Raw genomic sequence first — 25406 nt, forward strand, 5'->3', positions numbered from 1 at the left:
TTGTTTTTCCGATAAGTGATAATAAATAGCTGTGCTCCTCATACCAGGAAGGCCCGTACTTACATAAATCCACGTTCTACCTTTATAGCATTCAGTATTTTTTTAAGTTGCAATAAAGGCTGTGAAATATTGAAAGTTGGATCAGATTTTCATATCTTTAAGTGATCAGAGAAAATCTTTAAAAGAAATTAACTAATGTATCGCGACCCAAGTAAGGTTATATCTCAGGTATCATATATATATATATTGGTGACAAGTTACTAGAGTTCTCTGGGAGTTGCCTCCTACTGGATGGTTTAAATGTAATACAGCTGGAGCATCTAGAGGCACTCCAGGTAGAAGTTCATATGCAATCTGTGGAGGGAATTCAATAGGTGATTTGGTATTTGCAAAAGAAAAGGAGATTGAATAGGGAACAAATACAGAAGTTGAGGCCATAGTATTACTGGAAGCAGCGAGTTACTGTGCATATTCTCGTTCATTTTGCAAACTGATTCCTTGCTCATGAATAACATAATTGAAAGAACATGGAAGCCATCGTGGAAGATAGCAGAGATAGTTGAAAAACTGTTTGAGTTAATACACAATACCAATGTTCCACATACAACACATTTTACGTGAAGGGAACCAATTAACGGAACCAATTAACAGACCAATTGGCAAATATTGCACTGGACAGTGGAGACGTCACAATGCACTCTTTTGCAGGATTGGGACATACAAGGAAAGAAGAAACTCAATAGTGACAAACTACAATGTCTACACCTAAGAGTTAGAGCTATTAAAAGAGTTTAATGATCAACGAGTCTGTAGAGTTTTCAAGTTTTGTCATCAGTAATAGTGTCTTTTCTTGGACTATTTTAGTACCAAGTTTTCATACTCCAGCCATGATCCAACTTTAGAAGAGTTCAATGCCCAAAATCGACAGTGATAAACATTGCTCACGGATTGGAACTGTCAAGCTATGATTCAGGAGAAGCATAGATGACACTTTATTGTTACACTTTTTAATTCAAGCAATAGCTATTCTAGCTTGACAGGATATAGCCTCGAATTAGACCTCCTTATGATTCCTAATTTGATCAGTAGGTCTTATTTTGCACCATTCTTTATTTCGTTCCTTTTGTGAAGAGCTACCAGATATTCTGCCTAGTGAAGTTGCGCCCCCCCCCCCCCCCCAAAAAAAAAAAAAAAAAAAACTATCACGACCCAGGATGAGGCAATTCCTCCCAACAACGGTTTACTCGCCCAATGTTTCTTCCTATTTTTGAACACAACAACAGTTCTCCCCTCGTGTTTCATCTGTTCAACAGAAGCTTCCTTATGTGTTACTCCTGTTGCTGTTCAATGCCAGTTGTGCGACGAGCTTTCTCACACTATTACTCGCAATTTCTTCAGCTAGCTAGTGTAAATGCTATCTTAGTCTCTTGCTGCAACGAAATATGATAACACTACTTGGTATCCTGACACCGTTGCTTCTGCTCATATATCTTCCCACCCTGGTATACTTTACTCTCTGTCTCCATACTTTGTTTTGACAAAAGTTCTATTGTTGATGGCTCTTTGCTACCCATTAGATATATTTGGAATTCTATCCTTAACACCCCCTCCTACACCTTCAAATAAAATAATATTCTTCATCTTTCTTCACTTCATTCTAATCTCCTCTCAGTGAGGATAATCAATGCGTCTTAGAATTTTTTCACTCTGGTTTCTTTGTGAAGGAAATGGAGATGGGAAAAATACATTTTAGTCTGGTAGTATCGGTCCTCTCAACCCCTATCTCTCTCCTCTAATCATCGTGCATATGTAACAACTCGAGGTAGCCTAGAACGTTGGCACAAGTGTCTCGCTCATGCAAGTCCTTCTATTTGATTTTCTTTGCTTCGTAATAAATCCGTTTCATGCTCTCAACAGAAATTTCACTTTGCTCCATGTAATGATTGTGCCTTGGGCAAACATTATAGGGTTTCCATTTCAATTATCGCAATCCACATCTCATTCTCCTTTTAAATTGATTCATAGAGATGAATGGTGCTCTTCCATTTTCTCTGTGGCTGGTTTTTGTTAACCTTTAGAAGTCATTTCCAGATATTGTTGGCTTTATCCTCTTAACAGAAAATCTGACGTTTTCTTCCAGTCTGTCGAACACTTAATGCCATGGACCATGGTCACAAATATATTTGATAGAGATGTCAAACATTTGCACTCTGACGGTGGTGGTGACTATGTCAACTCGCTGATTCAGTTATACTTTGATAAAAATGGAATACACAGAATAAAATGGTGGTGTTGAGAGAAAACATCGTCATCGTGTAGATACAACAGGCACCTTAGTATTCTAATTAACTTGGGTACCTCCTCATTTTTGGCTTGAAGCTCTAAATTCTTCTATTTTTAATAACCTTTTGTCTGTACATCAATTTAATATAAGTCTCCTTTCGAGCGGCTCTATATTTGGCCACCTAATTTTTCTTGTCTTTGTGCATTCCATCTTTTTGTCATCCATCCGCTGCTGCATCTTCATGCTATTCCCCTTCTGTTCCTTCCATACAGGTGCGGATTTAGTCGGTGTTTCGGGGAACCCAGTTACTTTTGCTCGAGTCTTGTATTTATATTGAGAATCCATTAAACATATAAGAAATTTCTAGTTGGGAACCCAGCGTAAAAGTGGGCTCTTGGTTCAGTGGCAAAGGTGAAACCTATTAAGGTCCAGTTAGCTTAAACAAAATCAAAGAGCTACCTGAAGTATCATTGCGCTGAAGAAACAGGGGATAATGTTGATCGATAAAGATGTTGATCAACCACTGGAGTATAGCTGAATCCATTTCTTGCACTTGCGCTGACATTGCTACCTCCAATCACCATTAAACATGAAATTCGGTTTCAAACAAATACAAATCAAAGAGGATTCTGTCTACTGAAATACAGTTCAATCCTAGATCTGGTGAATTGGAAATAACCGGACGAAGATGTGAAGATTCAAATACACAAAAACCAACTCGGATATGTTACACAAGCTATGATACCATGATGAGTTTCATAATCTATTGACATGGAGAGGAAATGAGAGGAGGAAGATCACATATTCTCGTTGATGAAAAACTGTGAAATGAAAATACACGGCAGCTATGTATACATACAAGAATTAACATCTAACCATTCAGCTAACTACCTTGTTAACCGACAAACTTAACACCACTAACTAAATTCTTTACAGTGTCAGTGTAACAGTATATTAACTAACTACTCTTTTAACAATTACCATGTGCAAAAACCCCGTTGACCTTTTTTGGGCTACAAGAAGGCCAATGGAGATGCAATATTAAAATATGCCCAACTTTTGATTATATATATATATATATATATATATATATATATATATACACTAAATAATTTCAGTCGGAATCATTAGAATAGCAAGGGTTATTAAAATTATCTAAAGGGTATTGATTATATTAGCAGACAAAAAATAATGTAACATGAGTAGCATTCTCTACTTATTCCTTGTGCAAGTGCAACTATTGGTCCACATGAAACATTTACTGTATTTCTCCGTACAGTCCATGTATAATTTATTTATATACAACCAACCCCTTTTGCATTTGCACTGAAGGCCAAAATAGAGAAGGAAGTTGGTGGAAAACAAGAGCAGAAGCAGAAGATGGAGATTCCTTTGCTCACACCCTGTAAAATGGGTAACTTTCAACTTTCTCACAGGTGCTTTTTGACTTTCTTTTTTACAAATAGTTTTGTAGATTTTTGTGCCTTTTCCCTAGTCTGGTACATAGATTGTTTGATCATGTATATCTTATGGCTGAAAAGGATTAATTTGATCAGGGGATTCTGAATTAAGAACTCTGCTACAATATACGAATAAAGTCACGAAGAAGAATTTGTTTTATTGCATGATTTGGAATTTATATCAAGTGCCTCATCTGAACTTTAGAAATCAGATGGGATTGTATTGGCATTGAATGGCATAAAACTAGTTCAGATGTATAGTTTTCAAATATGGCATAAAACAAGTTTCATATATGGAACTTTATGGAGCCAAACTTTGCCAAAGTTGAAATACAATTGCAAGAAATTAGATGAACTTTGGCTCCATAGAGTTTATGTTAAGCTTGAGTGGTGACCGGTGCCTCATTTTTTTTTTCTTTTGGATATGAATTTGTTATTTGGTGCTTGGGGAATATTCCTAATATGTAAGTGTTCTTGATGAGTTAATAGTGATACAGATGAAGGCAGCTTCTTATCTCCCAGCCATCATCTAAAGCTTCAAAGGAATTCAAATCTATTGCTTTAACTTTCTTGCCTTTCTTTTAATTTTAAGCGCTTCTTTTTTGGATGAGCATTGAGTTTTGACATCCTAGTGATGCATAGCCCTGTGGATTTGATGGATAAAATATGAATTTTTTCTTATTATCGCACTTCCAGAGCTGTGTTGGCGCCTTTAACAAGGCAGAGATCATATGGCAATGTTCCTCAGCCACAAGCTATCCTTTATTACTCACAAAGAACCACAAAAGGCAGTTTTCTAATATCAGAAGCGACAGGAGTTTCTGACACTGCCCATGGGTAACCACAGTTCCTACAATTTACCAAGTTCTCGTAAAATATATCCTCCCATACATCTCCCAAATACTCTTTGTAAATGCTTCTATATGCTTATTGATTGAAGGTACCAAGATACACCTGGTATATGGACAAAGGAGCAAGTTGAGGCCTGGAAACCAATGGTAAGTGCAGTCCATGCCAAAGGAGGAATCCTCTTTTGTCAACTTTGGCATACAGGGAGGGTTTCCAGCAAAGGTAACTGAAAGTTTTGGTGCCAAAGTTGCACACTTTATTCATCTGTAGAGATACAAATTTATATGTAAACAAACAAACAAACTAGCAATTTGATCCCTTGATTCTAGGAGATTTGATAATCAAGGGATGATTTTATTTGATCTAATTTCCTAAAACATTTAATAGCATATTGATCTATTTTATCAGATCAATCAAGATCCTACAACGTCAGATCTGATCATAATCAAATATTCACAAATCAACACTCCCCTCAAGTTGGCATGTAAATATCTATCATGCCTAACTTGCTCACAAGAATTTTAAATTTTGGTTTAAACAGTCCTTTTATAAAAATATCTGCAATTTGCTAATTTTTGGGACAAAAGGCATGCACACACTTCCTTCTTCAATCTTCTCTTTTATGAAGTGCCTATCCACTTCAACATGCTTTGATCTATCATGTTGAACTGGATTGTGAGCAATACTTATGGAGGCTTTGTTGTCACTGTAAAACTTTATTGGTAGAGCAAACGTTTTTTCAGTTCTTCCATCATCTTCTTGAGCCAAATCATCTCATAGATCCCATGGACCATAGATCGGTATTCAGCTTCGGCACTGCTATAGGCTACGACATTCTGCTTTTTACTCCTCTAAGTCACGAGATTCCCCCAGATAAATGTACAATATCCAAACGTAGACCTCCTGTCAGTAGTAGAGCCTGCCCAATCCGCATATGTAAAGCTTTCAATGCCCCTTTGTTGGCTTTTTCCTGAAAAACAGCCCTTTCCCTGGTGAACTTTCAAATATCTTAGACTCCTATAGACCTCTTCTTGGTGCTCGTTCTTTGGAGAGGGCATGAATTGATTGACTAAGCTTACGGCAAAAGCTATATCAGGCCGAGTGTGTGACAAGTAGATCAACTTTCCCACTAGTCTCTGATATTGACTTTGGTCAATTGAATTTATTATAAATTTTATATTCGAATCAGTAGGTGTTTCAGCAGGACGACAACCACTCATCCCTATCTCATTCAAAAGATCTGGCACATACTTCCTTTGTGACACCATAATTCCTTCTTTTGATCTTGCTACTTCCATGTCAAGAAAATATTTCAATTGGCTTAAATCTTTAATCTCGAACTCCGAGGCCTACTGGTTTCTTAAATTCTTCATTTCTGACAAGTCATCTCCTGTAAGTATGATATCATCAACATACACTATTCAGATACTTGTATTTCCCTCACGTGAATGTCGAATGAACATGTCATGATATGCTTGCCCTTGAGTGTATCCTTGTTCACAAACTGAGTGTATCCTTGTTCACAAACTGAGTGAATCTCTCAAACCAAGCTCTTGGAGATTGTTTGAGCTCGTAGAGAGATATCTTTAGCTTGCACACTCTAGTTCCATACCTTTCTTCAAAACCCGGAGGAGGATCTATGTAGATTCTTCTTCGAGTTTCATTCAAGAATGTATTCTTCACATCTAGTTGTTGAAGTGGCCAATCAAGTTTGGAAGCAACGGCTAGAAGAACCCTGATTGAGTTCAACTTGGCAACTGGAGCGAACGTCTCGAGATAGCCAATCCCGTAGGTCTAAGTGAACCCTTTTGCTACCAAACACACCGTATACCTCTCTAGGGACCCATATGATTTAAACTTGATGGTGAACATCCATTTGCAGCCCACTGTTTTCTTTCCACGTGGTAGTTCCATAATTTCCCAAGTTTCATTTCTCTTAAGAGCGTTCATCTCCTCTAGAATTGCCTCCTTCCACTCGGGAACATTCAAAACATCTTGCATATTTCTTGGTATCTCCATTTCAGATAATTGAGAAAGAAAAGCTAAATAGGAAGGGGACAAGTTTCTATCTGACACAAAATTTTACATTGGATGGTTAGTGACTTTCCTTACCTCTTTACGTTTGGAAATCGGAAGATCAAGGTCTAAAGTAACAAGGGGTAAATCAGAGTTAGGTTCTGGAGAATTACCTTGCATATCAGTGAGATCTTGTGGGGTAGACGTTTGGTTCTAATTAGACTCCTTAATCTCTTTTTCTTGGTTCCGGTTTCTCCTCGAGTAAACTTGTAATTCACTTGTTTGCTCCTTATCCTTGTCATTAATTGTATCATGAAAAGGCTTTATTATCTCGCCTTTTTCATTTTCATTATTTAAGCTGTGATCTCTTGCCTTCTCAAGGTTGTTATTACCAAAAGTACTATTTCTAGTGTCTATTATAAAATCTGGATCAGTTTGTTTGTCACACGTGAGGTCTAGAGGGTCCTTATTATCCCTTGAATCTTCACTATGTTTCTTCCCCTGAAGATGAGTTCCAAAAAACACTTGAGATTCAAAAAAGGTGACATCCATTGTGATAATAATCTTCCTAATATTTGGGTCATAACACTTGTATCCCTTTTGACTAGGAGCATAGCCAACAAAAATACATTTTTTAGCACGTGGATCAAGTTTGCTCCTATTATGATCATGAACATGAACAAATACGCTACATCCAAAAGCTCTCAAAGATAGATCAACAGTCACTCTAGAAGTAGTAAAGTATGTCTTGAACATACTGAAGGGGGTTTTAAATGTCACGACCCGACTAGGGGCCATGGCGGGTACTCGGACCTGACTACCGAGCACACCCATTATGCTAATTACCATACCCAACCTGAACACACATAATCTCCAAGGCAACACTTAAATATATGTACATATTTACATAAGCCCCCACGGCTGCGAAAATGATATAAAAAATATACACTGATGTACTCATGAGGCAACTACTACCCACACATACGTATCTACGAGCCTCTACTAGAAAACTGAGACATAAGGACGGGACAGGACCCCGCCATACCCAAATATATACACAAAAGAATTCATCAATAACTGGCACATCCGGAGTAATGGAATGCCCGCGTAGTAGCGTTGGATAGCTCTAAGAATCGGACCGCCTCCCCGCGCGTGGGCATGAACACAGCGTCCCAAAAAAAAGGACGTCAGTACGAACAATGTACTGAGTATGTAAGGCATATATGACAACATAATAAGGAAACATAGAAAGCATAAGAAGGAAGATAATTGTAGCTGCTTGCCTCTTGAGGCGGAATCATGCATGCTCACTTTTACCTTTCAAACATGTTACATATACATACATAATCTGTCTGAATCAATAACATCATTAGCCCGCGTCCGGGGTAATCATATCACGCCGCCCACTAGTGGTGTCATGTCCGGCCAAATAGGCACGGTGTTATCATAAGCCGCCCGCCTTAGCGGTGTCATGCCCGTCCATTTAGGCACGGTGTAATCATAAGCTGCCCGCCTTAGCGGTGTCATGCCCGGCCATCTAGACGCGGTGTAATCATACATTTATACTCATCATAAAGCATGCATAAGAACTCAAGTAAAAGCTACGACTCTATCGGGGTGACGTAAGGTCGAGAACCCCCAATTCCATTATGGAGTAGTCATGATCATCATGTCTCACCTTGAAAGAAATAGCATCATAAGGTGAGCCTAACAACAATGAATAACATCAAGGAATCATATAAGGATCATGAGCTTCATAAGAATAGCATATCATAAGCTTTAGAGCCTCCAGACTTAGGTTCATCGTCATCATTATCGTTATCTCATGAGTAGCTCTTAATAATCATAGACTCATAGTTTTCAGAACACAAGAGAGTCATGGAAAGATAAAGAAAGTCATATTATAGGAATCATGCCTTAGGAAAAGAAGGAACTAGCCTTACATACCTTTACGTCGCTCTAACTTTACCGACTAAGTGCTCCCCTCCAATATTCACAATTCTACATTCAAGAGAATTCGTACTAGAATTAGATAATCGGAAACATACTTAAAGCTAAACTAAGGCGACTAAGGGCTAACAAAAATTGGGCAGCACTTCCTTTGTTTCTACAACGTTCTCCATCTATTATAACAACTCCCAACATACGCAACAGCACCCACAATATCATAATTAATAACTTTGTTAAGCCAAACATTATTCAATTCTCAAAATTCCCCCTCAAAGTCATCCATAACCATAGCTATAATACACACCACATTCATCCGCATATAATGCTTCTTTAACATCATTTATTTCATTTATAACAAGATTATACTTATAACATGCCAAGAACTATGATTCAAGTTAAGTTACTATTCAAGAATACCATTACTCCCATGTTTGAACTCCATATTCTACTTTCTCCCTCAATCCAAGTCTTTCAACCATTCAATATTCTTAATAACATGAAATGATCATAAAACTCACCTTTGATTATGTAGGAATGGGCTTTGGATGAAAATACTCCACTTGGAGAAAACCCTACTTCAACTCCAAAGAGATTCTTGACTTCTAGGAACCCTAAAGAGCACCCATACACTTGATTTCCTTTGATTATTGGTGTTTGATCCTTGATCTCCCTTGAATTTATGTTAATGAAATGTATGGAACCTTCTAGAGGTCTTGAAAGAAGTGGAGAAGTTGGAAAAATGAGAAATTAGAAGTGGGAACTTATATTTATACTTGGAAAAAAAGCTGTCCCGATCATGTTATACGGACACTTATACGGTCCGTATAACATTATAATAAGTGACCGTACTTCACCATCAAGGATTTTCCCTTCCTGTTGAGGTTATACGGACCCTTATACGGATCGTGTAAAGTTATACGGATCGTATAAGTGGTCGTATAACTCCAATTTTTCGAAGTTATTCTCATCGTTTCGTTTGATCTCCAATCCTTATGGAACCTTCTTAACACCTGTTTAACACTTCATTAACAATCCAAATATCCTCATAACTCTTCTCCAAGGTGTTACCAATCAATCCCTAACTCGATAGTTGCAAAATCTTCCCCAACACAACTTATACCTCACCTTCCTTTGACGAACTTAGTCTCACTAATTCATGTCACTTTAAAATCTTATCGTATACATTCTAAACTTGCCAGGTACCCTTCCTAAAATCATAAGGTCCTCATATTCACCTTAAGGTTGCGTTAGTCTATTGACCGCACAATGACATGAAGTTTCCAAGGTGTAACATTAAAATTTAGAACACAGAAAGGCATCCTATTAATAAGATAGGCGGCTATCAAAATAGCTTCTGCCCAAAGAAATTTAAGGACCCCACTTGTGAATAATAAGGCTCTAGTTGCTTTCATAAGATGTCTATTTTTTCTCTCGGCTATTCCATTTTGTTGGGGTGTATAAGGACAAGAACTTTGGTGCACTATTTCCTTGGAAGTGAAATATTGTCTAGCTGGTCACTAAAAAACTCTCTCCCATTATCACTCCGAAATATTTGGATCTTCTCATTAAATTGTGTTTCAACAATTACATAAAAGCCTCAAACATATGTTTTACTTCCCCTTTGTTTTTCAATAATTACACCCAACTTAGTCTAGTATGATCATCTATGAAACTTACAGACCACCTTTTTCCATTTACAGTTGCTAACCTAGAAGGTCCCCAAATATCGCTATGGATTAACTTGAAGGGTTCTGTGGCATAGTATTTTTGGGAAGAAAAAGATGAACGTTGGTGTTTAGCCAATTCACAAAATTTACATTGGAAAGAAGATGAACATTTATTCATGACAACTGAGGTAACAAGAGTTTCAAATAATTAAAACTAGAATGACCAAGTCTAGGCCATAACATGACTTTAATATAAACTAGAACAGAATTCAAAAAAGTTGAACTACAATTTGCAAATTTGTCACCATCTTCAAGAAAATAGAGACCTTCAGACTCTCTAGCATTGCCAATCATCCTGTCACACCCCAACCTTGGGGGGTGTGGCCAGCACCCGGCACCCGAAGGGCCGAGCGAACCGACTATGATATCTAAACTCTGAACGTGAATCATAGGCCGACAAGGCCGCTGAATAACAATAGTAAGAAGTATATCATGACAACCTACAAGTAGAAAAGGCCCAACAACACATATATGCACAACAAGGGCCAACAAGGCCACAACCAAGAAAGAAAACTAGTCATAAGGCCGGCAAAGCCAAACACAATACCTGTACACTGACTGATAGTCTGTAAGCCTCTAAGAGCACTAATATGTATCAATCGGTCCTGGACAAAGGGCCCCGACGTACCCATAGCCATACTCAATATATATATATATATATATATATATATATATATATATATATATATATATATATATATATAAATATAAATATATACACACACACACGTACGCATCCTATTTAATGACTCTAACCAGCAACTCCGGAGAAGGGAGTGCGAACATCCTCGCCGAACTTTGGTATCCTCGAGAAAGGTACAACAATCCATCTACCGTACCGCGGGGCATGACGTAGCACAAAAATGCGTCAGTACGAAAGATGTACCGAGTATGTAAGGCGATAAGCATAAACATAATATAAGCATAAGAGATACAGATAACATGGAAAGAGATGTAAAGACAACCTGAAACTCTAAACGAGGCCACTGAGGGCGACCATAATCAAAATGTAAATGTAAATGCATGCCCGTAAAATTATTCCTCATTGTGGAGGCATATGTCATATCATATAACAATAATAAATCCTCGGAGGGTGAGCTCATCATCATAACATCATCTCTCGTTGATCAGTGGCAATGTACAGCTACGTGCCTACCCGACCGCCTAAAACACGGCTCGGTAAAGAAAGAAACACATCTAGGTGCACAGCTACGTGCCTGCCCGGCCGCCTACAACACAGCTTGGTAAAGAAAAAAACATGTGTAGGTGCACATATAAGTGCCTACCGGTCTGACTATAGCGTGGCTCGGTAATGAAAATAAATACATAAATATAAGTTCAATGCAAGACTGACCTCAGAAGAAATATCATGGAAAGAGTTGGAGTGACCTATCGTCGTTATCCTCCGACTATCATTATTGTCGCTATGTTTATCATTATTTAATCATTAGGCCAAAGAAGTAAAAGTACAAGGAAACATCTTGTTATGGATTATTCACGAAGCCAAATTTAGTCAAAATCTTATGAAATATGATCGACACAACTTTTATCGGAAAGAGTGTGCCAACGAGAGATTCGTCACCTTGGAGCAATAGACAAGAAGATAAGGATTAACTCAATTAAAGGAAGTACAATCAACTCAACTTTGATGTGAAGAGTACCATAACTAATATCATTCTTCATTCGATAAACGAGAGGGATACGAAATGTGAAAGGTACTTCAATACAAGCTATTCATGAGAAAAGGGTAAGCTTAACCATTTTGGAACATAATTGACACAAGTTGAACGGAAAGTCTTTTAATCGATAGCCAAGAGGAGATGTGGACCATAATTTGGTACAAGTCATAGATGAAGTATGTATCAGCTCAATTATCATGGAACGCGATCGATCCAAGTTAGCGTAACAACTTTTCAATGAAAGGTCATTTGAAATCTAGTCATGCCACAAAGAGAATAGAAAGCCCTACATACCTCGTCGATGGAGTTATATATGTTTCCCAAGTCCTCGAATGCCTTACGAATGATTTCCTACATAATACAAACTATTCAAGATCAAAACCAAGGTCATAGCTTGAAGAAATCTTTATTTATACATTTAATCGAGCAACTCATGGGCGTGAATTTATAGGCCCTTTTGTAGCGTAATTTCCCTGTAAAACGCTGCCAAATTCTAATTTTCTACTTCTCCGCTTCAATATTATCCCATACATATCACCACAACTTCAAACAACACAAGAAAGCCATATAAAACGTACCCAACAAATAATCCAAGTTCACGAGAAGAGCTTGTTCTATGGGGTTTTTCACCAATTTCTATGATTAATTACTTGTAGAAGTTTAAAGAGGTCAAAAGGAAGTTAAAGTATACCTTAGATGATCAAAATCACTCCAAACTTCAAGTTACTTCAAAGCAAGGTTTTCCTCCGAAAGGCGAAATAGTGAAGAAATCACAATTCCGTAATTGTCATGTTGTTCTCCATGTTGAAATTGTTTGATTTGCTCTTAGGTGTGTTTGTGATTGATGGAAGAAGGTTTGAGAATATTACTCAGGGTTTTCTGGTCTTTTATGGTGAATAAATGAAGGAAATTTCGTCCAAGACCATGTATATATACAGGGGCAAAATAAAGTCACCGACTATGTTCACTGTTCCCGCAACAGTTTGCGTCCTTGGACGAAAACACGAATATCTCTGTACTCTGATGTCGTATCGATGAACAGTAAAATGCGCTGAAAACTAGACTTGTAGACCTTCGATTTGATAGGTGAATCACCCCGTAACTTGAAGTAGATTGAGAGAAAAGCTCTTCGACATCTAACCCAAATTTTAGTGAAATTTACAAACTTAACTTGCGACGCCCTTTGTCGACTTTTGTATTACAACTTGTTTGACTTCCAAACTTAACAAGATACCATTATACGATTCAAATACTTCATATCATTACCTGCTTAGCATGTGAAGCCTTCCTAATCTCACCCAAAAGTACAAGTTATCGTATTCCCAACTTGCCGACCTTTGACGAAACTCATGCTTCTTTGATTCATTCACCCTCCAAATCTTCCGCCACTTACTAATCTTATTTATAGACTCTTATAACTATTTATATTAATAAGCTCAATCCCTTTTAACCTCAAGATAATTTCTTTTGAACTTACGTCGACTAACTCATGCTGCGACTTTAACGTGCCAAAAATTCGGGGTGTAACATTCTTCCCCCCTTAAGAACATTCGTTCTCGAATGTTGAGGGATATTCTAACTCTTGGGATTTTCAAAAATTTTGGCAGAGTTCCCTCTGTAAATAGGACTATCCAAAACCTATCAAACAGCCCAAACAAATGTCCAAACCCACACAGGGCTACACAATAGCATAACAATATTAATTTGGCCCCTCACGACCGTCTATTTATACAAAAATTATAATAGGTTAGCCATAACTTACTTCAACCGTCCTTTGCTGAAGTCTGCAATATACTAGCCATATCTGTCTCAACAATAAAATCCAACAAGATATATAAAAATTTAATATATATAATTGGAAAGGAGGTACCTTATCACACGAGTGCTGGCATAAATCTGAGGTCTGAAACAGATGGGGGGTATCCGGCCTTCACATCTTCCCTTGTCTCCTTATGTTGGTTCCTCCACATTATCCTATTGGCAACGCATTTTTTTTTCTTTCTTTCAACTTTGTAGCTTGTAAATGATGATTTCGAGGATCAGGGGTAGTGATGGGGTACTTATGATATTTAGATGTGCAGAACACCGGATAAACTACTTTAAATTCCTTACGCACATCAAACTTATCGACTACTTAGCCGATCCCACTGCAAGATAAATCTACCTTTCTCGACGAGTCTCAATAGGCCTTTCATTGGTGGTGATCATAGTGAAATTCCAAAGTCGAGATGCCGGTTACTCTAATAGACTTCCTTTGAGAAACTTGTCAATATCGCTAAGATGTCTAAAGGAGACGGGGATGTTTAGTCCTTCACCCTTTTTCATCCCTTATTACTATTTGATGTACCAAATCATGACTCCATTTTCTCGTTAAGATTACATACTCGGATGGTGGCGATCACTACGAATGAACTCAAACCACCTATGTTACTTGTGAGTTTAGTATGAGCACACATATCTTCTTAGAAGGGCCTGGTAAGATAAGGACTGGAATCCTACGAGATTGAGTCATTTTATTTCTATTTAATTTGACAAAATCTTTCAACCATGAGCCTATTTTGAACAGACCAGAACTAGTTCCACTCACGATTTCTCAAGGGAATTAAACTCGCAATGGACGTTGCCTTCTCCTGAAATAACACACGGTATTATAGCTTACACACTCCAACCTAAACTAAGTGTAATGGTTTCTTTTTCTAGCAACTTGTCGGGCTTATTTCTTGGATTCGTTGCACAGTTAAGTGACATATTTCATCTCTAGCCTCAGCACATATCAGGCTAATAGTTCAATCCTTGTCGATACCCTTCATATCTTGTTGTCATATCTATTTTCACTTCTAATTCCTTTCATCTACTAATCCTTTTGGTCTGGTCCGTATCATCTTATTATTAGCAACGTCACTTATCTTTTCCTTCGGGAATTAATTGCACCGACATCCTTAGCTTGTATAACGAATCTGTCTTACAATGGTTACATCACGTTCAGGCCTCCACTTCCCAAGGTTTCGTATCTTAAATACAACTATGTCTCTTCTAAATTTGCTTTTATTAGTCTTAGTTATTTGGTCTTTGTCTGAAATTTCTATTTGCTTTCTTGAACTTGAACTTGCTTGCAATTATCGTTACTCCCTCTATATTATTCTTCTTTTTGATGACTGCCCCCTTTTTCATTCACGTATACTTTCCCTGACGTCTCCTAATTACCGGGCATATTAGACTTCCTTTGATAGCTTTCCCCCTTATTGGGGCATCGTCCCTTCAATATTTTTCAAAGACTTTACTTCATTACAACTTCTTTTCCTATCATCTTACTCTTTCAAAATATTTCCTTGTGTGTCAACTTACTTTCCTTCACCACATCCCCCGTATCGAAGAAATTCTTGCTTTACCCTTTCGTGTAGAGATAGCATTCATGTCTTTTAACATTTTGTCCTCAGTTAATTATCCTTCGTAGTCAACCTCTTACTGCGAGAACTCCCCATATTCATATATATACCGATATATTTTCTCTCGTATCCGTTGGTGACTATTATTCGCTTTGCGATACTTTTCACTTCCCTTTTTGCTTTTATCCCTTCTTATCAAAACACTCCTTTACTTTAAGCTTTCATGCAAGATATTTTCTTGGATGAGTCACACTTTTTCTTATTCCTTTGTTGCTATTTGCCCTCACGTCTATATAGAGTACAAGCTATCAATGTCTTATTCGTTTTACAAAATCTCTCATGCTTCAATTTCCTCTCAAGATACCTTGTAAATATTGATTTTTCTTCCATAAAGCCCACCTTTCTTCCAGAGGCATTTCGCTTTCTAACCACATCTCATCAGGCTTCCAAGTTCGCTGATTAGGATTATGTAGCTCGCCCCCTTGCTATTTCGATTCTTACCGTTATCATCCTTTTTGTCTAGCTTTTTGTCGTTATATTTTATCATATCTAGCACGTTCCCTTTCTATCTTTCTATTAACCTTAACCCTTTATTTACTCCAGGAATCTTGTTCAAATACCTATCGTCACCCATTTCCTCTATGTTTATAATCCCTTCATGTCATGGTCTCCTTCGTATTCCTATTAATTGATGATTTTTGTTATAACATCTCCTCCTGCCAGTCTTGTTTATTTTCCTCACCACTCCTACTGAAGGCATCATCTACAAATTTCACATGCGCATTAGCACAGGTCTCCAAGTATAACTTAAGTGATCGTCATACAAGCCCCTAAATTAAAACATCGACCTTACTCCCTGTCAAGGTCTGCGACGGCACCTGCGGCTCCACACGTTCTGCCTGTGTCTCGCAGGTGGCGTCTTGGTGGCTGCAGGTTGTGTCAGCCTGCGCTTAGATGCTGAACTTCCGTCGAAACTTGCTTCTGATGTTCTTACGAACCTAAAACTTTCCCGAAATAATTTAACTATTCCGACTTATAGATTCTTGTTATGGTAATAGCGTTACCTTATATTCATAGAGTGATTGGCTTTATTCTACATCGCTCCTCTTTCACTTACTTTCATCGAGTCGTTGGCCGTTCTCTCTTATTCTTCCTTCACTTAGTGTTACCATAATGTCTTCCATCCCTGGGTAATTCCTTATAATTCAAATCCACCATAGAGAAGCAATACGATTCTCAACATAAAGAAGTCTATCAACTAGCCGACGAACGGTGAGCCTGCTTTAACATAGTTTTACGACATTAACCCCTTCTAACTCCCTTTTAAGATTTATTTTACACTATCAACCCACGCATGAATACATATACGTCACATTTCCAGCCACTCAATATAACAAAACTCGCTTAACACATACAAACGATACAACTATCAGTTCAAGTACACCATTTATCTATTTCTCCCATCTTAGATTTATGACATCATCGAGTCACACACATAAAGAGAAAATGAGATCTTGCCTTAGAACCTCTTCCACAATACCAACTCACAACCTAACAATATTTCTTACGACTCTGTACAACAAAAGTAAACTCAACCTGCGAAGTTGTCATATAATACCTGTTTACAACACAACATCATCATCTATTCCTTCAACTTACAACTTATATTAACTAGATACATCTCAAAATATTATGTAATCTCATCAACAGTCGGATACGAATTTTCAAATCTCGACAAGTCAAGGCAGCCCAAATACGATACAAATAACTTCAACAGTCGGGTTTACAAATTCTGATCGTCGCCTCGTAAGTTATTACCGGGGACATACCTTAGATACTCATACTAGCTCATCGAAAGTCATAGACAAAAGATCATACCTTGACTGTCTTCGTTCAAACTCTTTACCTCTTTACTTCACTACAAGATAACCTCCGAAGCTCTTGGATTCACATTAGAGGATGGAAAGCGACTAATACCTTTTTACAGTGTCCCTGTTCAGTTTCTCTTAACCGTACTTTTCTTTCAGATCAGCATTACTGAAAAAGAAATCAAGGTGAGAAATAGAAGTTTAAATACTTGTGACTCCACTTTAACCGCACGATCTAGATTTCAAGGAAGGTAACAATCTAAATGCCTTGTAGCCTCCTAATTATAAATGTGGAGCGCTACACATTCATAATGAAGACTCTACTAGACACGGCTTACAGACATCCCTAGGACAGACTTGCTCTGATACCAAGTTTGTCACACCCCAACCTTGTGGGGTGTGGCCGGCACCCGCAGGGCCGAGCTAACCGACTATGATATCTAAACTCTGTAACGTGAATCATAGGCCGACAAGGCCGCTGAATAACAATAGTAAGAAGTATATCATGAAAACCTACAAGCAGAAAAGGCCCAACAATACATATATGCATAACAAGGGCCAACAAGGCCACAACCAAGAAAGAGAACTAGTCAGAAGGCCAGCAAGGCCAAAAACAATACATGTACACTGACTGATAGTATGTAAGCCTCTAAGAGCACTAATATGCATCAACTGGTCAAGACAGTGGCCCCGACGTACTCATAGCCATACTCAATATATATATATATATATATATATATATATATATATATATACATGTATGCATCCTATTTAATGACTCAGACCAGCAACTCCAGAAAATGAAGTGCGAACATCCCTGCTGAACTTTGGTATCCTACTGAGAAAGGTACAACAATCCGTCTACCGTACCTGTGGGCATGATCACAGTGCACAAAATGCGTCAGTACGAAAGATGTACCGAGTATGTAAGGCGGTAAGCATAAACATAACATAAGCATAAGAGATACGGATAACTTGGAAAGAGATGTAGAGACAACCTGAAACTCTAAACGAGGCCACTGAGGGCGACCATAATCATGACATAAATGTAGATGCATGCCCGTAAAATTATTCCTCACTGTGGAGGCATATGTCATATCATATAACAATAATAAATCCCTCTGTGGGGTGAGCTCATCATCATAACATCATCGCTGCCCAACTGATCAGTGGCAATGCACAGCTACGCGCCTACCCGGCCGCCTACAACACAACTCGGCAAAGAAAGAAATATATCTAGGTGCACAGCGACGTGCCTACCCGGCCGCTTACAACACGGCTCGGTAAAGAAAGAAACATGTCTAGGTGGAAATATAAGTGCCTACCCGACCGACTATAGCACAGCCCGGTCATGAAAATAAATACATATATATAAGTGCAATGCAAGACTGACCTCAGAAGAAATATCATGGAAAGAGTCGGAGTGACCTATCGTTGTTATCCTCCGACTATCATTATTGTAGCTATGTTTATCATTATTTAATCATTAGGCCAAAAAAGTAAAAGTACAAGGAAACATCTTGTTATGAATTATTCACGAAGCCAAATTTAGTCAAACTCTTATGAAATATGATCGACACAACTTTTATCGGAAAGAGTGTGCCAACGAGAGGTTCGTCACCTTGGAGCAATCGACAAGAAGATAAGGATTAACTCAATTAAAGGAAGTACAATCAACTCAACTTTGATGTGAAGAGTACCATAACTAATATCATTCTCCATTCGATAAACAAGAGGGATACGAAATGTGAAAGGTACTTCAATACAAGCTATTCGTGAGAAAAGGGTAAGCTTAACCATTTTGGAACATAATCGACACAAGTTGAACAGAAAGTCTTTTAATCGATAGCCAAAAGGAGATGTGGACTATAATTTGGTACAAGTCATAGATAAAGTATGTATCAGCTCAATTATCATGGAACGCGATCGATCCAAGTTAGCGGAACAACTTTTTAATGAAAGGTCATTTGAAATCTAGTCATGCCACAAAGAGAATAGAAAGCCCTACATACCTCGTCGATGGAGTTATATATGTTTCCCTGAGTCCTCGAACGCCCTAACGAACAATTTCCTACATAATACAGACTATTCAAGATCAAAACCAAGGCCATAGCTTATAGAAATCTTCATTTAGATATTTAATCGAACAACTCATGGGCGTGAATTTATAGGCCCTTTTGTTGCGTAGTTTCCTCGTAAAACGCTGCCAAATTCTACTTTTCTACTTCTCCTCTTCAATATGATCCCATCCATATCACCACAACTCCAAACAACACAACAAAACAATATAAAACAGCCCAACAAATAAGCTAAGTTCATTTAAGTTTCATAAGAATATAGAAGAGCTTATTCTATGGGATTTTTCACCAATTTCTATGATTAATTACTTGTAGAAGTTTAAAGAGGTCAAAATGAAGTTAAAGTATACCTTAGATGATCAAAATCACTCCAAACTCCAAGTTACTTCAAAGCAAGGTTTTCCTCCGAAAGGCGAAATAGTGAAGAAATCACAATTCCATAATTGCCATGTTGTTCTCCATGTTGAAATTGTTTGATTTGCTCTTAGGTGTGTTTGTGATTCATGGGAGAAGGTTTGAGAATATTACTCAGGGTTTGCTGCTCTTTTATGGTGAAGAAATGAAGGAAATTTCGTCCAAGACCATGTATAAATACAGGGGCAAAATAAAGCCACCGACTATGTTCACTGTTCCCGCAGCAGTTTGCGTCCTTGGAAAAAAATGCAAATATCTCTCTACTCCGATGTTGTATAGATGAACGGTAAAATTCGCTGGAAACTAGACTCGTAGACCTTCGATTTGAAAGGTGGATCACCCCGTAACTCCAAGTAGATTGAGAGAAAAGCTCTTCGACATCTGACCCAAATTTCAGTGAAATTTACAAACTTAACTTGCGACGCCCTTTGTTGACTTTCGTATTACAACTCGTTTGACTTCCAAAATTAACAAGAGACCATTATACGATTCAATACTTCATATCATTACCTGCTTAGCATGTGAAGCACTCCTAATCTCACCCAGAAGTACAAGTTATCGTATTCCCAACTTGCTGACCTTTGACGAAACTCATGCTTCTTTGATTCATTCACCCTCCAAATTTCCGCCACTTACTAATCTTATTTACAGACTCTTATAACCATTTATATTAATAAGCTCAATCCTTTTTAACCTCAAGATAATTTCTTTTGAACTTACGTCGACTAACTCATGTTGCGGCTTTAACGTGCGAAAAATCCAGGGTGTAACACGTCTTCCCCGAGACCTTGTCCTGAAATACACATGAAGTAGAGTCAAAGATAGCATGATAATTAAGGTTTCGAGTCTATTTGTTGATGGACACAAAATTGCAAGACAATTTTGGAACATGAGGGACATCAAAAAGAATCAAATGAGGGGGTTAATTTGATTGTCCCTTTTCCAGCTATTGTTGAGAAGGAAACATCAACAACTCTAACTTTTTTATTTCTTGCAGACGGAGTATAAGTCGAGAAAAAAATGGGAATTCCATGTCATGTGATCACTATCCCCTGGATTTATAATCCAAAAACGTACACCTGTTGAATTTGTACTCATAAAAATGGATGGTACGATACCTATTTGGGAAAAAGAACAAGTGGGAGTGGAAGGATCGGGTTTACTGGTTTGGAGTTGAGATTGGAGAAGTTTGTACAGTAGTTCTAATTGCTCCTTGGTGAAAGGTGGCACTTCTAAAGAAGGTTGTAGCCCTTATTCTTCGCTGGAACTCTGAAAGGCCTGGCTGCCACGGTTGTCTGCTCCTTTTTTCTTCCAGTTAGGTTGTTTCCCATGGATTTTCCAGCAGGTCTCACGAATGTGCCAGTGTTTTTTGCAAAAAGCACCCCACGACTTCTTTTTCTTGTCATTTTCATTTTTCGTAGCAACTAGAGCAGAGGAATCTATATTTTTTTTCTTTTAGATTAGAATCTAATTTTAGCATAACATTCCTCTTGTTTCTTCTCGCCTAATCTCAGAATTCCCTCAAAGTGGGCAACGGGTTTTTTCCAAGAATTCGCGAACGAAGTTCATCGAATTTTTGGTTCAATCCTGCTAGAAATAGATATACCCTCTCATTTTCTTCTTTTTTCATTGCTTTTACACTATCCTTAGGTCACTGTCATTCATCATTATAGCATTGATCTAATTCTTGCCATAAGGAAACCATGTCATTATAGTAAACAATAACACCCCTCTCCCCCTGCGTAGCTTTCCAAGATTTAATTTTTAATTAAAAAAACTGAGAAACATTTTCTACGTCAGAATAAATCTCTTTAACAACCTCCCAAACATCCCTAGCAGTGGGAAGAAACAAATATGGTTTACCTATGTCAGGTTCCATGGAGTTTAGTAGCTAAGCGATTACCATTGAGTTTTCTGATTTCCAGGCGTTTATTTCGGGTCTCCTGGTTCAGGCTTTTTCGTCTCTCCAGTTAGGTGCCCAAGTTTTCCTCGACCATCAATAGCCAAACGAACAAATTGCGCCCATTCCAAAAAATTCTTGTCATTTAGCTTGGGAGAAGTTAGCTAAAAAGATAAATGAGAGGAAACTCTGCCTTTGTTCATAGTTGCCTTGGTCAGAACTTTGTTAACAGAACTCTCGCTTCTGTTGATGCTGCTGGGTGACTTTGCCCATTAAATGTTGTTTTAGTCATGAGCAACGCAAGAATAAAGCTGTTCTGATACCATGAAAGTTTTGGTATCAAAGTTGCACACTTTATTCATCCGTAGAGGTACAAATTGATAGTAGAAACAAACAAACAAACTAGCAATATGATCTCTTGATTCTAGGAGATTTGATAATCAAAAGAGGATTTTATTTGATCTAATTTCCTAAAACATTTAATAGCGTATCGGATCTGATTTTATCAGATCAATCAAGATCCTACAAAATCAGATCTGATCATGATCAGATATTCACAAATTAACAGTAACTTTGAGTTATGTGGTTTTACCATTTTATATAGTCATATTTTATGCTTTGATAGAACGGTCTCACTAAATATATGTGCTTCTTAATTGACTCTTTACCACAGATTTTCAGCCCAATTGACAGGCTCCTATCTCCAGCACAGACAAGACATTAGAACCGCAAATTAGTCCTGATGACGGGGCTGTTGCACAATTTCCACCACCACAGCAGCTGATGACAGATGAAATTCCACAAATTGTTAACCATTTCCGGATTGCTGCTAGAAATGTTGTTGAAGCTGGTAATGTCAAGTTTTGTACTTTGATGGATAGTTGTTTCAGTCTGAAATTCTGGAGTACAAAATCTTTGTTTCATAATTTGTATAGTATCTTGAAAGAAAATAAGATTAAAAAAATACAAGGTCAGCAATTGCAAAAATGGATTGTTAGTTCCTTAGAATGAAAAGCACATCCATAAGCTGAGCTGACTATATCACTATTCGAATATTTCCTATGACTTATATATGCTTCACGTCTGAAGCGTTTATTTATCTCAACCATTTGTCAAACTTGGTAAAATACGATGACCTTTTAGTATGTTATATAGGAGGAGCTTAACTTTTTCCCAATGCGTAGACTCATTTTATATTTGGAGTGTGTTTACCATCTTTTAGCAGGTGCGACTGCGATATCTGAACATTGGACTATAACTTGTACTATAAACTATACAACAGAGAAACAAGAACAGCATTTTGTACTAATTGCAACATAATGTGTGTGAACAATGTGACGTGCAGTCTAAATGGCATTTCACTAGTGCTCTTTTCAGGAAAAACCAGAATGAGTTACTTTTCAGTTATATCCACTATGGTCTCCGAGGATTCAAGAAAAGAAACTTAGGTTTAGATGCTTTCACAAACAATTTTAGATCTTGCAGAACATTTTCAGATATAGGTGCTTTGTTAGATTGTTTACAAAGTCAGTTGATTGATTGTGATGTACAACCCTTGCTTTGAATATATGTCCCTGTGCTGTCACTTCAGTATTGCCTTCAAATAAACACCATCTTCCAAACCAAGTTTGTATTATGTAATCTGTTCAATTTGTAGGATTTGATGGGGTTGAGATCCATGGAGCTCATGGCTATCTAATTGACCAGTTTATGAAAGACCAAATCAATGATCGAACTGACCAATAAGGAGGATCTTTAGAGAATCGTTGTAGATTTGCACTAGAAGTAGTTGAAGCGGTTGTAAATGAGATAGGAGCTGACAGAGTCGGAGTAAGACTTTCCCCTTTTGCTAACTACATGGATTCAGGAGACTAAAATCCAAGTGCTTTGGGACTTTACATGGTTGAATCCTTGAACAAGTATGGCATTGCTTACTGCCACATGGTTGAGCCAAGAATGAAAACAGTGGGTGAAAAAGTTGAATGTCCTGAAAGCCTTGTACCAATGAGGAAGGCATTTAAAGGTACTTTTGTGGTAGCTGGTGGTTATGATAGAGGAGATGGAAACAAAGCTGTGGATGAAGACCGAGCTGATCTTGTTGCATATGGACGTCTTTTCATAGCTAATCCGGATTTACCAAGGAGGTTTGAGCTCAATGCACCTCTCAACAAGTATAACAGGGATACATTCTATACATCTGATCCTCATGTTGGTTATACTGACTATTCATTTCTATAAACCAGAACATGATGCATGGAAGCATTGGATATCTTTCTTTTTTTTCTTTTTTTCTTTTTCTTTTGGTTGTAAGGGGAGAGGGGTTTGTCAGATACTTCATATGTCTCACATAATATGTGATCTATTGATAGATCACTAGCATTTTCTGCACTTGAATTATGTATGGTTTTTTCATGTTTCCTATCATGTGGTGTATCTTTTCGATCGAGCAAGATATTATGACCAACTCCACTCCAACAGTGATTCGACTCCGAGGCAAATTATATTTTGAATAAAAGTTAAGGGAGAAAGCTACTTCTGCTACACATTTACTCAATATTGAAATGGAAGGCACACTCATAAGTTCAAAAAGCGGCCTTGGAACATGTCTCCCCATGATTCTTTATTTCTAATCGATTTATTTTCTTGTAATGGTTGGGGCTGGGGAACCTTGCCCCATCACCCAAACTCATCCAACACGCAGGAACTATGTGGGATCTCACTTATATATGGATTGAATGTTATTAGTGTTAAAATGGCAGTCCAGTGCACGAAGCATCCCGCGTTCAGACAGGATCCTGGGAAAGAGCGCATCCCAATGAGGTATGATGTAGCAGCGTACTTTGATGTAATTATTTGTTGCTGATTCCACAGCTCAAACCCGTGAACTATAGGTGATAGGAGACACTAGTAGTCAAGCTTGCTTGGCATTTTTGGAGCAAAAAGAGAAGGCCAGTGGAGACGTAATATATCAAAATATGTGCCTCTTTTCATTAAGTATTATACTAAAATTTTCCAGTGGGAATCATTCGCATCGCAAGGGTGACTAAAAATATTTAAAGGGTTTTGATTATATTAGACGACAAAAGCTAATGTATTGTTAATATACTCCCTCCGTTTCAATTTGTTTGTCTTACTTTCCTTTTTAGTTCGTTTAAAAAAGAATGTTTCTTTCTTTTTTTGGCAACTCTTTGATTCCAACTTTACATGTTTAAGACCATAAGTTAAAAAGCATTTTGATACATTCTACATATTTTTAGTTTAAGACTATAATAGTCTTCTTTACTTTTCTAAATTCCGTGTCAAGTCAAAACAAGACAAATAAATTGAAACGGAGGGAGTAACATTCTCTATTCCTTCTATTGGTCCACATGAAGCATTATATTCTTTACTTCGTGTTGCACTTTATATACCTGCCAGTCTGCCACCCCTTTTGCATTTTAGTGCAAGGACTGCAGAGAAAGAAAAAGTTGGTGGATAACAAGAGGAGGAAAAGCAACAGGAAATGGAAGTCCTTAGCTCACACACTATAAAATGAGTAACTTTCAACTTTCTCACTGGTGCTTTTAGCTTTCTTGTTTACAGAAACTTTCATAGATTTATGGTGTTTTTTCAGTTATTCTCGTGAATCTGGTTGGCGAAACCATCATTCTGTTGAATTGTTTATGTCTTTTGGAAACAAGATACCCAAGTTTAGAACATAGATTGTCTGATCATGAATGTCCTTATTATGGTTGAAAAGGATAGATTCGATCAGGGGATCCTAAATGTAGAACTCTGAAACAATTTACGAATAAT

General features: G+C 37.7%; 1 pseudogene; it reads left to right on the forward strand.

Annotated features, from left to right (window-relative positions):
- Positions 1-3430: 3430 nt before the first annotated feature.
- Positions 3431-24956, forward strand: LOC132034291 (12-oxophytodienoate reductase 1-like; annotated as a pseudogene).
- The last annotated feature ends 450 nt before the right edge of the window (positions 24957-25406 follow it).

The sequence above is a fragment of the Lycium ferocissimum genome, chromosome 10 (assembly GCF_029784015.1).
Source record: "Lycium ferocissimum isolate CSIRO_LF1 chromosome 10, AGI_CSIRO_Lferr_CH_V1, whole genome shotgun sequence".
NCBI lineage: Eukaryota > Viridiplantae > Streptophyta > Magnoliopsida > Solanales > Solanaceae > Lycium > Lycium ferocissimum.